The following is a 14,410-nucleotide window of genomic DNA, read 5'->3' as shown; positions in this document are numbered from 1 at the left end:
ATCCCCGGTAGATTCAGTGCAAATTGAAATCTGAGAAGTGCTGCTCTGGACCAAGGTTCTCAACTTTGGTTGCATATCAGAATCACCTGGGGAGCAGAGTGTGATTTAATTGGCCTGGGGGTGTGGCCTGAGCAGGGGAAATTTTAAAAGCCCCCCAGGTGATGCTAATGTGCAGTCAAGGTTAAGAACTTGGGGACTTGATTCTTAACACTGTCTGCACCTTAGGTTCATCTGAAATTTTTAAAAACTGATTAAAACTGATTTTTTTTAGAAGCCCTGGTGATTCAAATGTGCAGCCAAGGTTTAGAACAAGTGTAGGAGACCAAACTTGAGTCTCTTGGCCTTGCAATTATTCATTCAACAATTATTTTTAATACTCATCAGTAATAGAGGCAGGGTGGTGAGTACTGGGGCTAAGGAACAGGAACCAGACCCAGTCCCTGAGATCAGGGAGTGAGCTGGGCAAGTTACTTCTCTCTGAGCCTCAGTTCCCTCATCTGTGGGAGTGGTATAGTAATCAGGGGACCATCTGCCCACATCACCTTCTCACCTGTGGGATGGATTCTTGCCCACACATCTCGCTGACTTTAGGCTTCCAGTGAGGCCACAGCTGATTGGATGAGGGTGAACACCTGATGGAGAAGTGGCCAATCCACAGGCTGACCAAAAACCTAGGACTTGTGCCATTTTGGGAAGTAATGATTTGTTTGCCGTGCTCTTTGATCAGAAAATACTGTTTTATAGAACTAGAATTATGGCTGACAAAATAGCCAAAGTTTGTGAGCGCTTGTTTGCTCCCAAGGGAGCTGACCTTTCTGAAAGAGCCTTTCTCAGTATTCCTTGCAGGAAGCTATAGCACCTGTGAATAGCCAGCCTGGAGCTACCTGGAGGACAGCATTTGGGCTTGTATGGGTAAGGAGGCACTATGGCTTACTGGTCTATTTCTTGGGGTTTTCACAGACCAATGGAGTAGCTATTTACATTGGAATGATGATTGACCTCCAGTCTATAACAACATGCAGGTGAACCTTTATTGTCTACTCAGGGTCTCCCATGGTATTGGGAACGCTTAAATTCCTTTGGCTTTGCAAGGGAAATGGGATTTTCCACATCCTGAGGGAATTGGTGCCAAGGAGGCATCTGCTCAAGTTCACCTGGTCAGTCCAAGTCTGCGAGATTTCAGAGCCCATGCCCTTTCCATGATTTTTGATTTGCCTTTCTAATGCTTTCTACAGATGTTGCTACTTAGCTCAGGAGAATTTCCTTAGGGCTTTTTTCTCAATAAGGTAAGTTTTTAGAAAAGTGAGAAAGTACATCATTGTTACCACTTAGAGATTCCTCAGGGATATATTTCTCTATTACTCTGCAAATTTTTCTAGAAAAATAAATTACCTGAAAGTTAAATGAAATCAGGATCAGTTTTGGCATATGTAAAATTTTTTCTTAGTCGTCTTCTTTTTTTCCTTCATAATGATATCATATGTAGGCATAGGAGCCCACCTGTGTGATTTGAGGAATAGTAGAGGTTGATCGCTTAATGGATTGCCATAATTGCTGGACATTTTAATCAAGGCATTCTATATCTCTGTTAATGCTGATGCATTGCATTGAAGGTGCATCTATGTCATAGTTAAATTAATTTATTGGACATGGTTACCAGCTAATCATTGAAAGAATGGACTACTAGACAGATAAGTTTTAATCAAATAGAGATATGCTATCCAAAATGGTAGCCACGGCCACATATGGCAATTGAGCACTTGAAATATGGATAATTTTGAGTTGAGATGTGATACAGTTGTAAATCACACATTGGATTTTTATAACAACAAAAAAGAATGTGAAATCTTTCGTTAAATGTTTTTATATCAATTACATATTAAAATGATAAAATTTTGGATATACTAAGTTAAATAGAAATATTATTAAAAACGAATTTTATCTGTTTCTTTTGACTTTAATATGGCTATTATAAATTTAAAATTGTGTGTGGTTCACATTTGTGGCTTGCATTTATGTTTCTATTGGACTATGCTACACTAAATATGGAGAGTGGCCAGCCCTTGAACTAACGTTTATGAAGGGAATGATGGTAGAACCCAGTAAGGGAGAAGGGAAACAAAGAAATTACAACAAAGAAGTGTTAGAAATTTGTCCTATTTCATTTTGCTACAGGTACAACTCACTTTTTCCAAAACACAAAAGGTAACTTACCTCACCCAAGCTACCCCTGTTGCAAACACAACCTGGTAGTGGGATATACGTCTATGTATTTTCCCTCTATTTCCGCTGTAATGTAACTCGCCACCAGCAGAATCTAGCTGATGCACCAGCTGATGGTTGACCAGAAATCCCATAGCTTTCTTATGGGGTGCTCTGGAGCTGAAAATGATATTGAAAACACAGTCTCTCAGGAGGCCCTGGGAAGGGCTTGGGTGTAATGGAGTTGTTGTTGGGCTATGATGGATGTGCTCTGAGTGGCCGAGTCGAGACTGGGAAGCTCAGGCCCACCTGATACTGGTACTTCTGGATGAGCCCTGGAGGTCAGGCTAGATGATGGCCCAATCATGATCGGCTTGCTTGGAATGGGTTTAAATATTGGCTCCAATCTCTTGCATGTTCCCTACAGTCTTCAGAACTGCCTCTTAGGGCTGATCTGGACTGAGTCATAAAACCCCACAGTGAATCTGAATATTGCCTAGTCTCTGTAGTTTGTGATATGCTTGGCTGGTTTTTGACAGGTTGCTAGAAACATTTTTGCTTGGTTTTGTCATAATAATGTACCATGGATTCTCACAGGTATAAAGTTAGATTATTAATATACAGATATTCTCTTCAAGGAGATAAAATGATAAAAAAGGAGATAAAAAAATACTGAAATTTCCTCCTGTAGTATAAAGATGAGCCAATTATTATGTGCACCAACTTATGATACATCTTTATAAAATTTTAAATGATGGTCTTCTCAGGGTCCAACATTTTTATTGCAATTGGGTAAAGCAAGGGTTATCTTACCAGTGTAATATAACCTTGCTTGCTACTCGTTTCAGTTATCTATTACCCCCAATGCATAGCAACTTAAAACAATAGCCTTTTTATTTCTTCGGATTCTGTGGACCAGAAATTCCATGAGGTCCTAGCAAGGACAGCTTGTCTCTGCTCAGTGGTCAGTTGAGAGAGCTCAAATAAGGGCTGGCTGGGATGGCCTGACTATAATTCTTGTTTTCAGTGGGGTGTAATGGTTTTCTTTAACACTATCTTTTCACATGACTAGCTTGGACTTCCTTATAGCATGGTGGTCTCAAAGTAGTTGAACTTCTTACAAAAGTGGTTGGCATAACCCAAGCGAAAACAGAAGTTATCAAGCCTCTTAAAGTTTATTCCCCTATGAAAGAGAGAAATAATCCTTGACATTTGGGAACTGGCCAGGCACTATCAGCTAAACCTTGGTCTTGCTAGCAACTATCCTCTACTCACTGATAGGCTGTCTTTTTTCCTATTAAATATAAACATTTTCACTGAAGACTGACGTCATACAAAGTCATCCCCAATCATAGAATTACCCCTGCTTCCTGACAGCATCCGTTCCAGAGCCAAGCACCACTTCCTTGAAGTCTTTTTAAAATCATCTACCACAGACCCAATCTCTCTACACCCTCTTACTGAGACACTCCATGGCTCCTCCTGGTGGGCATTCTCTCTCATTGCAGCTAGTCAATCTGATTTCATTTGACTGCAGGTGTGTTCCTGGTAGACTTTGTCTAGGGGCGATCTGCACTCTCATCGGGCAGTGTCACTTCCATTGCATTATATTGGTCAAGGCAAGTCACAAAGCCACCTAACTGCAAGGAGAGGGGAAATAGACTCCTTCTGGTGGGTGGGGCAGAATATGCATGCAAGGGACTGGTGTGCCCATCTTTGGCAACAGAACTGTAGCATGCTCACTCATACTTTACAGAGAGCAGTTGAAGTTTACTTGGAAAATGAATTGGCAGGAACAAGGCTACTTTCCTTCCCCAGCTCCCTCTGTCCCTCCTGGACACCGCCAACTGCAAGGCTGTTGTATATAAGAGAATTCAGCCGTGGTGAGGTGTAGCACAGAGGGAAAGCTGACAAAGCAGGGTGTGGTAGCTCAGTCCTTTATATATGTCCGTCCCTGGTTCATCTCTCTCCTGCCCTCCTCCCCGGGGGGGAGAGTGGACCCTTTCCGACAATTCCCCTTGTTGCTGCCTTTAGTCTTGATATATACATATATTCAGACATAACGAATCACCCTAGCGTTAACTGTGGTAATCTATTTGTGCAAGATTATGGGTGTTTTCTCCTTTTTGCTCATCTGTATTTTTCTACGAGGAGTGTGTGTTGCTTTTGTAATATGACCAAAAAAAACAAACAAGTCTCTTTCTAACTACAAACAAAAGAGGGGGTTCCCTTCCCTTAGGAAAGACTTTCCCCATGAGCCTTAAATTTCTCATTACTTTCTGTTTAACCTTGCCAGCGAGTGTTTAGAATGTAGCATGGGATGAGATAGAGTAGTGTGGTTTTTAATGTAAATACTTAATGACTTTTTCAATACTTTTCAGACACGTGATCAGAGAGCAGGTCCTAATAAAGAAGTGAGGTATTGCCTGACCTAGTAATCAATTTAGTTAGTGAGCAACTTGAGGAAGAAAAGGGATGAATTCCTTGGCAGGCAGCAATTGCATAGATAATACTCTGGAGCCTCGGAAAACAGCATCGTAGGAGTTGTCTGTGGAAGCAAGGTAAAAATGAGGTCATCTTATAATACGATGCTGCAGGCAGTTCACCATGGACAGAGTTCTCTAAAGCCCCAACTCAAAACGAATTCTACTGGAAGCAAGAGGTGTCCTGCTTCTACTGCTGAGTGTCTTTTCCTAGCACATGGCCGTTGAATCTGAAGGTGACAAAATGAGAACAGAGGAGAGATTAGTATATGTCCTGTAAGCATAATAAAAGGGGGGTCATGCCTGCCTCCTCTCAAGCACCTTGGTTTTTATTTACTTTGTTACTCATTCGCTTTTTCACTTGTAGGTAAAGAGGTTGAATGGAGGGTATAAATGCTAAGGACGGAGGTTTCTTAATTTAGGAACTCACATTAAGCACCGACTGCATACCTCACGCTGTGCCATCCACTTTCCTATTGGTAGACACTATTTACGATAGCAATACCAACCATTCTTGATACCTATTGCGTGCCAGGGTTAGGCTGTGCCCATTGAGACACTCGGGCCTTAAAACCACCCTGCAAGGTTCAGGCCAGTCCTACGACCTCTTCTTTACGGATGAAGTAACTGATACTCAGGAAGTTGAAGTGATTTACCGAAAGCCACGTAGCGAATACGAATCCATTATAGGAAATTAAACACAGGGTCTCCTGACTCTCAGTCCTGAGGTATCTCCATTAACTTCATTGTGGCACTTCCTTGATTTTGATCATTAAATCTGCTATTTTGCTCTGAGCAAGTGGTTTTTTTGCTATTTTCCTTTTGATTTTATACTTGGGAGCCAATCTTTTACTGGTGCAAATGTGATAAAAAGATTATAATGATTCTAATAAGCTCCTTCTCTAATGTTCTTAAATTTTCCCTCATCCTACATCAATCTACTAAGTATCTGGCTTCATGCAAACATATGCAGTGATTCTCTCTCACAGTGTTTTTACTACTTATTGAATTTTCTCTTCTTGGTCCTTGGGGCCCATATTATAAGAGCGCATCCACAGCAATTTGTTAATGGGAGCAAAACCCCCGAAGGTCTGAAGAGCCAAGTGAGCGTTCTGTATCAGCCTGACATTTTTTTTTTTACTCCTGGAATTCTCTTCCATGAGTGATGCAATTTGAAACAAATTCCCTCATAGTGAGATACCTAGGGAAGCTCAGTGGAGAGCAACAAAAATGATGAAATGTTTTCAAAATAAGACCCTTGAGGAAGAGGTAAGAAACCAAACCTGTTCAGCCTTGTGTCAAGAAGACTTAAGGGAGAAATAACTATAAATATGTGTGTTAATGTAGTGGACAAAGTAGAAGGCAATTTGTCTCATTAAAAAGGAGGGCAAAGGAACTAGGAAGGGAGCTGAGTTACAGTAAGGAAAATTTAGTTTAAAATAGGATATTAATACATACTGAGGTAGCTTACTGAAAATTCCACTTCTACTCATTATCACCGCAGTGGTTCCCCGGGACATGTATTTACCCCATATATGCACACTTTTGTATTGGGTTGACGATGGCAGAACACAGTTAGGAGCAGGTGGGGCACGGAGAAGGGGATTCTTGTATTAACGGACAACCATAGTCTTGTTTTGTACCAAGCTTGAACAACTGAGCAGGGGTCAGTGTTTGATTGGTTTGTGACTCCTCTTTGACAGTTACAGAGCCATTTCATCGATATGAAAATGTATTGTGTTTCTGGCATAATAATAATAATAATAATAATAAAAATAAACATTTCCTGAACACTTCTGAGTGCCAGGCATTGTGCTAATAAGTGCCTCACATGCCTGTAAGGTAAGATTAATTGGGCACTGGTTTCCTCATCTGAGAAGTGTGTTTGATAGTCATGGTGGATCTGAGGGTGTTGTAAGTATTCAGCCAATGGAAGCCAGGTACGCTCTAGGTCCTACAGTGCATGGGGCAGTTTCCTGAAGTTAGCCAGCTCAAAATGCCAATAGAATTGCTCTTGAGAACATTTTAGCTCTAAAGAATCCCCCAAGTTTCTCAGAAGCTCCCCAGCACAGCTTCAATGTGACATGAAGCTCTTTCCTGTATGATGGGGTGTTCAGATTCTTCCACCAGTGGCAGTAACAAAGGCCTAAAGGCAGCGGAGGGTGATTATTGAAGCTGAAGGGGCCTGGGTTTTATGTATGGAGTCCAGGGATTCTCAGACCTGACAGACCTCAAGAATCTGCTGGAAACCTTTGAAAGCTACAGCTTTCCTGGGTACAGAGTTCCTGGGGACCAGCCCTGGAAATTCTGACTCCGTAGGTCTGAGGTGGAGAGATAGCCCAGGACAATTTTGTGGCCACTATTCCACAAGTGATTCTAATGGTTAGCCATGGGCCGCACCACCCTAGTCCAGCCTATCCATTTACAAATGAGGGTTGTGAGTGCTCGAGGATGCAGAGCTGGGCTTTGCACCCAGGTCTCCTGCTTACCCCTCTCGCACTCCAAGCTCTGCTCATTGCTTGCTGCCACTGCTTAGTGTTGGGTCTTCATAAAGGAAGAAAAAGAGAAAGCGAAAAAGGGACATCCTGAATTTCTACGATAAATTAATGGTTGCATGCAAGTCCCTCCCTCCCCATGGACCGTCATTGGGCATTTGCTGTGCGTTTGGATTACAGGCCGTTATGCTTTATGATGATTAGTGAAGGCCCAAGATTGATCATGAGCACAGGTGGAGTTTGTAACCACCCAGATAATCAGGGAAGCTCTCTAAATAAAGGCTGTAGCTCGAGTACTTAATTACTAGGTGGGCTTGCAACTGTCAGGGATTAAAATGAAAAGTTTATTTTTTTTTTTAAGGGGTTGAGATGATGTCAGGAAGGAGAAGAGTCAAAGGAGCCCTTTCAGCTGGGGAGTCAAAGTGATCTCTCAGTAGGCGAAGCCCAGAGGAGGTTGTTTGAATTTTACCCAGCACCTGCTGAGCTCGAGTCACTGAGGAATGAGCGCTGTTTGAACAGGTGACAGAGTCCGATTGTATAGGGTGTGTGTGTGTGTGTGTGTGTGTGTGTGTGTGTGTGTGTGTGTGACAACTTCCAATACTAGAGGTTGGGGGAAGCGTTCAGCTCATTCCAGAAATAAGTTAAACAGAAACCCAGCAAGAAGTTAAACAACCTGCTTAGGTCAGGGGCACAGCTGGGATTTGAACCACAGCTGTCTGACCGCCAAGCCTGAACTCGGACCTGCCGCTCTTCCTGCTCACACGGGGAAGGTTGCCTCAAGCCAGGGCAGAACCAAGAAAGAGCCCGTCCAGAGGTCAGAATCTACACGCCAATCTGAAGGTCATTTGTCCTAGCCCCAGGCTTAGAACTCCATCTTCTATTTTCATTGTTTGGACTTAAATTCTGGCCTAAGTCTGTTTGCTTTCGGAATTGTGTCCACCTGATCACCCCACCCCCCCACGCCCATCCCCGGCTTAGCAGGGGTTCTGAGCAGGGGTGGGCTGGTACTCATCCCAGCATGAGCCTGGGCCTGGTACCTGATCTACAGCTTCCAGTCTGGCCTCAGCATCCTTGTCGGGACTCTTGAATCGCACCTACTCACCCGCAACTTCTATTAACCTCTTGATTTGGAACCATTCTTCAGTTAGACCCATTCTGCAATGCCCTGCTTTATGGGACAGAGAGAAAGAGGAGAGTCGGTGGGGAGGTTGTTTGGGAGTGCCGTGTGACCTAAGCAGGGCAAGTCAGGGCTGCGTGGAGGGTTCCCATGAGAGCAGATTTGTCTTTTTGGGGCCTTCTCCAGGGCGGGCAGCCGGCCCATGGAGCAGCACTCACGGCCTCTAGAGAGGATGGCATTTGGATGGAAGACATGACAAAACAGCCAGATTTTTGCCTTTGAGTCCCAAAGACCTTGGGCCTGAGGGAAATCAGTAGCAAAAGTGAGATGTCCAGCTTCCCACTTCTGGAGCCTACGCTGAGGGGACATGGAAGGAAAGGAAGAGAGAGACTCACTTTGGGGGCTAAGCCTTACAGCTGGGGAAGGGGGTGGCTTCCATAACCCCAGTTAGGTTTGGAGAAAAAGCCTTTAGTGTGGGGTCCACAGTTCCTGTAGAGATTTAGGAGGTTTTAGTCCCCAGGACAGAGGTGACTGCTCTGGATGTCCAGTAAGTGGTCCAGAGACAGCCCCACTCACCAAGCCCACCAAGCCCCGCATGACACGGCACCAACAGGGCCATCTCCCTGCACCAAAGAGGAGGATATCAGAGGCAGAGGGTTCTAGCCTCACAAAGGTCCCCGGACACCAGCGTGATGTTGGAGCAGCAAGATCTCCTGCTTCCCAGAAGAAGGCAGGGAATATTAGAAATAGCTGGATCCAAAGGGGCCTCGAGATCGAGAACAAGGGCTGAGGCTGCATTGAGCAGTGTAGACGGAGGACAGGTGTAGACTGAGGATAGGAGCCTGGTTGAGTAGTAGAGATAGGTGTAGACTGAGGCTAGGATCATATCCTGAGGCCAGTATGGGCAGGTCATGAGTGAGGTCCAGCCAGCCTCTTGAGAGTTTGCAGCAATACCCTCGCCCTGCATCAGCCCCCTGAAACAGACACGACCCTGCGGGGGAGGAAAGGGAGGGAAGTCTGGAGCATGAACTGAATGAGATTTCTTGTTAAAGTAACTAAGAGGATTCCAAAAAGTTACAAAGTTCTACTTTCTTACTTCTGTTTTTTGCAAACACAAACTTCTGAACAGAGAAGCCTTGCCCTTTCATTGTTCCTGGCCTTTCTTCACCCCCCCCCCCCCACCCTCGGAGCCCTTTTTGACTTCTGGGGCCAGGGAAGCGGAGCGACAGATTCTCTGGATTCACATCCAGCACCTTCCTCTTCTCCCATGTCTTTGAGTGCTTCCCTGCCCAGAGGCAGACGGCTGCCTCTGACAGCCCAACTTCCTCCTTTTGTGGGCTGCTAGGATTTAATCTCTGCAAGATTAGCTTTATTATGATCAGTCCGATTTATCTGGTGCGATCTCAGTATGCGTGCTTGCTGAAAGGTACGGTCTATTAGGGGATGTTGTTCCAGCGGTAGGAGGAGAGCAAGGACATGGCTGCTTTGGGTTGTCCCTATAGCTTAGCGTTTGACTGATAGGTGTGTAAACAAGAAAAATACTGTGGCTGGATCCCAGTGCTTCCGAGAAGTCCGATGACCTACAAGATGCTGTGCCGTCAGTTGCACAAATACAGTCAAATTAATTGATATCTTATAATTGATATCAATTTAATTAATTAATGGTTCAAATCTGTGGAGCACCCATTATGTGCTAGGTTCTGTAACAACACTAATGCCCCAGAATAATTTTATATATGTAATATGTGTATATATATATAAAATATACATACATATATATGTCAGAATCCATATAATTTCAAATCCAGAAAATATATATATTTTCTATCAGAGGAAGTTTCTTGAAGCAGCTCTCCAGATCAGCTCTATTTTTAGATTCTGACTTGTGCTTATTTCTCTCCAATTTAACCATACGAGTCTGCAATATAGGGATCTAATAGTTTTCTTCCCCTGGTTGCTTTTAATCCTGCCTTTAAAATGTATTAATAATTGCTTATCATTTATTAACAGTAATCTGTGTGTATTCCGAATGTGGCACTTATCAACATTATCTCCTATAAACCTCATAAAAAACTAGTGAGGTAGAAATGATCATTTCAGGACTACCCACTAAGAAAGTGATTCTCAGTGAGGTTACTTTGCCTAAAGTAACAGAGGAGGTAGACAGGACTTGAACCTTGACCGGCTTCACTCCATGTCCCCGGCCATACAGAAGTGCATGGAGCCCTTACTCTGTGTCCAGCACTGTGCCAGGGGATCCCACTCCCATCATCTCCTTAGTCCTCACCAGAGCCCTTTGAAGCGGCTCCAGGTTTACAGATGGAGAAACTGAGGCTCAGAGAGGGTGATAACTTACCCAAGGCTGGAGAGCAGGAGTGGACTTTGAACCTTGGTCTGTCTGATTTCAGTAGCACCTATGTTATATCTACTAGTGTACATTTAACTAATTATATCCAGGTGGAAGGGAAGAAGAAATTAACATTTATTGAATGTCTTTTTTTTGTACCAGGGCATCTACTGCTCTTTTCTGAAACAGCTCTATTAGGTGGAAATTATCCCTACTTACTGATAGAGCAGGCTCGCTGGGCAGGTGATTTTTTACTCACTGTCACAGAGCAAGTTAAGTGTGAGCTTGATACTTAGGTCTATTTTTCCCCATTACATCATTTTACTTCCCAAAGAAATAAAAATTCACGTCCAAAAATCATTTTGTGCATTCATTAGGTTTAATTCCTGGAGAAATTAAACAAAATTAAGCAAAGAAAAACACCCATGGCTAGTGGTGGGGGTCAGTTCACTTAACTCATTGAACGATTGGTACCTCCCCTTGTGTTTCCAAGCATCTTTTAGGTCACAAACATGAGTGAGTTGTGATGCTTCTAGTGCTTGTTGGGTTTACTTAAAGAAGTGATTTTTTTATGGTGTAGGTCATGGAGATAGATTGTCTCTTGTGCGTGGGACATATCCTACTGCCCATGGTTTGAAAATGCTGTTAATGTAGGCTTATCGTGTGCCTAAATGGATAGTGAAAATGATTTTTATGATAGGAGCATCATTGTAACTTATGAGGAAATACAAAATAAGGGACTGCCCTGTGTGGTAAAAATAAGTCATGGATAAAAATGAAAGAGATAATCCAGACAGAGTGTGAGAAAGATTGAAAGTGTAGAAAATATCCTGTGGGGACAGAGAGCATTGGACCCAAACACAGGGGGCAGGAGCCCGAACTTCATGTGTGAGTGTCGTGTGTCCGAAGGGCACTGTCCAGCAACTTCTCGTGATCCACCTGCAGGAGTCATTCCTCCCACTAAAAATTAGTATGCAAATTCTGCTGTTATAGCATTGAAGGTTAGGCTACCTAGTAGAATGTTAGGAATCGTGAATAAAGCCCTGAGGTTCTAGGAGCCCAGGGACATTTAGGAAAGTCACAAAGTTTTTGTAAGCCTTTGAAGATCCTATTAAAAAAAGTTATGCCTTGTGATCCAGAGAAATAAAAGCTTAAAAAACTTAGTCTGTTTTATTTATTTTTCCTTTTTTTTTTTTTTTTTTAAAGGAAAAGCCTGTACTTAGTGACTTTAATCAAATGTATTCTTTTTATTTGTTGCTTTCTTTTATTGGCTTCTGGAACAAGCAGAAGAAGTGTGTGTGTGTGTGTTGGTGGGGAGTGGGAAGACTTGATGTTATTACCACAATAAATATTACAGTGCAAAATCCCGCCAGACCATTTCCTCTAGCGATAGCTGTTTGAGAGTGTACTAAGACTTGGTGTCTGTGAATTCATGCCTTGTGTATGTTATTATAAAATGAACATTGAGACAATACATTGTCTTAATGGGTCTGGAATTGGCAGTGAGTAAGAGAGTCAGGCTAAGCAAGGGGGCCAGCTACAGTGTAGCTGAGGGACTGGGAGCTGCAGTCTGTCAGAAGGCCATCTTGCATCTTTATACTGTGTGTTACCCAAGCAAAAGAGATCCCTGGCACTTGGTCCTCATTTAGATGGTCCTGCCCTGGCTCTTTTCCAGCTGTGTCCTTCCCCGCTAGGCACAGAGCTTGAGAGGCAAGGAGATGTGCTTCCCCAGAGTCCATACTCGTCCCTTCTAGACCATACTTCAACAACCTGGTACCTGGAATTCCTTGCCCAAATAGTCCATCCCCACTTCTAGGGTCTTCCGAGAATCCATCCTCCTGAGGGGAGGTCACTATGCAGACAGGAATCCATCCCTAGCTCCCTGCAGTGGCCAAGTGGAGGTTGTTAATAGAGGCATGGACAAAGCTTATGTTCTGGATGGGGTGTCCACACAGGTGCACATGAGGCTCCTCATGGTGTAACAGGTGGCTAGAGATAGAAAATGAAGTGGGGTGGGCTCTGAGCTGAGGGCCAGGCCAACTTCCCTGACATGGCCACCATGTTCTATTATGGAACTCCAAAGTGTCTGAGATTGGCAAAGTTGAACTGGCCTTCTAGGTCATTATGATGGCGTAGTTGTCAAGGGAGAAGAATAGAATATGTTCCATATGTTTTATATAGCAGTTTGCTAGCTTAGTTTATAACACCTAAAAGCCTATAAATGTGGTATATGGGCCTTCGTTTGTCTTCCTGCCACCGGCCTTGCAAATATCAGGGATGGGGCTGGCAGAGTCTGGCTGCAGCTGAAAGGGGATTTAAAACTGAGAATTTGGTCTAATGTTAGGTTGGAAATGATTGGATGTCCCCAAAGATGACTTAACCTGTTCTTTGAGAAGGACAGAATTAGTGTTGATGTGAGGCAGAGGTGAAACAGATTCCAACTCTCTTTTGGACCTCTCCTTTTCCTCTCCCTGGCTTCTCTGTATCTCTTGGAGAAATAGTCTGATTGGACAGAAACTAGATGTAGTGCAAAGTGTAATCAGAGCCAGACTGATAGAGAAGCTTTCAGCACTACCGATTATTAGCCTCAATTTCCCTACTTAAAATAATAATATTTGCTCCTGGGGTTGTTTTGAGGTTAAGATGAATTAATGTAAAGTGATGTAATGTAATGTAGTCTTAAAGTTAAATAGCCATTCAACCAAGGGCCCCTCCCTTCTCTTTTTGCTTTGACAAAAACACACTTTCCTGTGTTTTATTTCCTTGGATACTCACCAAAAGTCTTATTTAATATGATTCTTACTAGTGACATAATATGAACACTCTTAGGAAAAGTTTTGAAAAGGGACTCCTGGAAATAGTGTGCTTTAATGCCACGGAACTACTTTGGGGCCACAGGGCCCCTTAAATCTCACGTATTGAGGGACCAACGCCCATCCCAAAGGCTTAACTATCTTGAGATGCAGGTTTCATTGCTCTGGTGTTGTCTTTGACAGATCAACATTGGCTTCATCTCAGTTATTGGATTTTGATTTATTTCCAGAATTACCTGGACTGAGTTCAATGCCAGAGAGTATTTGGAATGATGGACTATCACATGGACTTCATTTTCTTGAAATGTCGCATGTTCTAATGTTCCAATTTTTCTCAGCAGACAGTAGTTTGATGGTTAGTTTTATGTGTCAACCTGACTAGGCGATGGTACTGAGTTATTCAATTAAATGCTAATCTAGGTGTTTCTGTGAATGTATTTTGTAGATGTGGCTAGCATCTACAATCAGTTGACTTTAAGTAAAAGCGATTAACTGATAATCTGGGTGAGCCTTAGCCAATCATTTGAAAAAACCTTAAGAACAAACTGAGGGTTCCCTGAGGAAGAAGAAATTACACCTCTGGATGCAGCATCAGTTCCTGCTCAAGAGTTTCCAATCCGCTGGCCTACTTTATGGATTTCAGATTTGCCAGTCTCTAATTTTTATCTTTCTCTCTCCCTCCCCCCCACCTATCTTCTTCCTCCCTCTCTCTCTTTCTTTCACCTTCCTCCCTCCCTTCCTTCCTCCCTCCTCTCTCTTCCTTCATTCCCTTCTCTCTCCCTCTTTCTTTTTTCTTTTTTCTTTTCTTTTCTCTTTCTTTCTTTCTCTTTCTTTCTTCCTTTCTTTCCTTCCTTCCTTCTTTTCTTTTCTTTTTTCTTTCTTTCTTTCTTTTTCTTTCTTTCTTTCTCTTTCTTTCTTTCTTTCTTTCTTTCTTTCTTTCTTTCTTTCTTTCT

The sequence above is a fragment of the Phoca vitulina genome, unplaced genomic scaffold (assembly GCF_004348235.1).
Source record: "Phoca vitulina isolate PV1807 unplaced genomic scaffold, GSC_HSeal_1.0 scaffold7, whole genome shotgun sequence".
NCBI classification, from domain to species: domain Eukaryota; kingdom Metazoa; phylum Chordata; class Mammalia; order Carnivora; family Phocidae; genus Phoca; species Phoca vitulina.
This window is presented reverse-complemented; position numbering follows the sequence as displayed.